Source organism: Aptenodytes forsteri, unplaced genomic scaffold (assembly GCF_000699145.1).
Source record: "Aptenodytes forsteri isolate BGI_AS27 unplaced genomic scaffold, ASM69914v1 Scaffold142, whole genome shotgun sequence".
Taxonomy (NCBI): Eukaryota; Metazoa; Chordata; class Aves; order Sphenisciformes; family Spheniscidae; genus Aptenodytes; species Aptenodytes forsteri.
In genome coordinates this window covers 5,348,527-5,350,027 of record NW_008794598.1, presented here as the reverse complement: position 1 = coordinate 5,350,027, position 1,501 = coordinate 5,348,527, and positions in this window count along the sequence as shown.

Below are 1,501 nucleotides of genomic sequence, written 5' to 3'. Positions count from 1 at the left end.
CCTCCGGGAGCCACCGTTGCTGCCAGCAGGACCCTCGTCCTCTGCGAGGAGCTTCATCTGCGAGCACAAACACCCTCGGGCTGGTCTGTCCCAGCCTGATCGGGGAAGCCCTGAAATTTGGGGTGCGGGGGCAGGCAGCACTCAGCCCCCCTGCCTGGCTGGGGTCACCCCGCGGGCGGCAGGAGCCCTTGAAATCTCCATCCAAGCGGTGTGCATCCGCGTGCATCCGCATGCATCTCTTTGCTGCTCCACCTGGATCCAGAGACCAGTCCCACCTCGGCCCCTTGCCGGGCTTTATGCTGCTTGTGCCGGGCGCCACGATGAAGGCACCCCCAAAACCCCCGGGCTGAGAGCAAGGCATCCCCATCCCGGCCAGGGGACAGGCTGTGTGGGTCTGTGGCGCTGGTCCTGGGGGGCCCGGAGGTACCGCAGAGCCCTTGCCCCGACCTCGCTGCCCTGCAAGGTTGGATGCTGGGGCAGGCAGCGCGCAGGCAGGGATGCCGGCAGGGCAGGGAGCGTGCAGTGGTTGTCTTTTGCCTGCACAGTGTGTGGGCAGGGTTGCATCCATCCCAGCTGCGAGCCCTCGCTGCACCCTCGTGCCAGAGACCAAACCTGTCCGAGTTTGACTGCTGCAGCTCTCGATGGGACAGGTCCATTTGTCACGCGTCCGGTGGCTCTTCCCTCCCCTCCGTGGTGGCCCCCAGCCGGAAGGCATGCCGCCTGTCCTGGCAGAGCCAGTGGCCCAGGATGCTGAGGAGCATCGCCCACCGCAGGGGGATGGATGGCTTTGGGGCATGGGGACACTTATGTTGGGACTGTCCCGTGCCATGAGTCCCCCCGCAAGGGAGGGACGCTGGTCCCCAGGCACTGGTTGGGGACATCCCTCCAGGACTGATGCTGCAGGGAGAGGGACCAGGGTCCGGCCACCGTCCTTGTGTTCAGACCAGCGCTGAGCAGCGCTTTATTTCTGGCCTAAAGCCTTAACTGGACCCCCTGGGCCCCCCCTCCATGGGGGGAAGGATGTGGCGCTGGGCGAAAGTGATGCTCTGGGGGGACTTGGAAAAGGCACGGGGGAGAGTGTGTGTGGCATTGTCCCCTCTGTGCAGTCATGGCCTGGACAGCCTGGTGTCCCTTCTTGGACAGTCTGGCGCTGGTGGGAGAAGGATCTTGCCGAAATCAGCCCCGGTGCTCAGTGGGGGCAGGCACCCCAGCCCCGCTGCACCTTTCCTGCCTGTACATCAGGCCCTTTTCTTTGGATCCTGCCCTTACAGGGGTCTGGACACAAAAAAAAAACCCAAACCCTTGTCTCACCTTTCCCACCTGCGAAATCAGCAGGAGCCCTGGGGGAATGAGCCGGTCCCTCCTGGATCTCCCTTGGGACTGGCAGTCCTGCTGCAGCCCCACCTGGGATAACCCAGGGGCACCCCAAACCAGCCGGGCTGTATGCTCAGTGCTGTGTGCGAGCAGCAGATCGTTGCGCTCGCAGGGGCCGGGGGGGGGG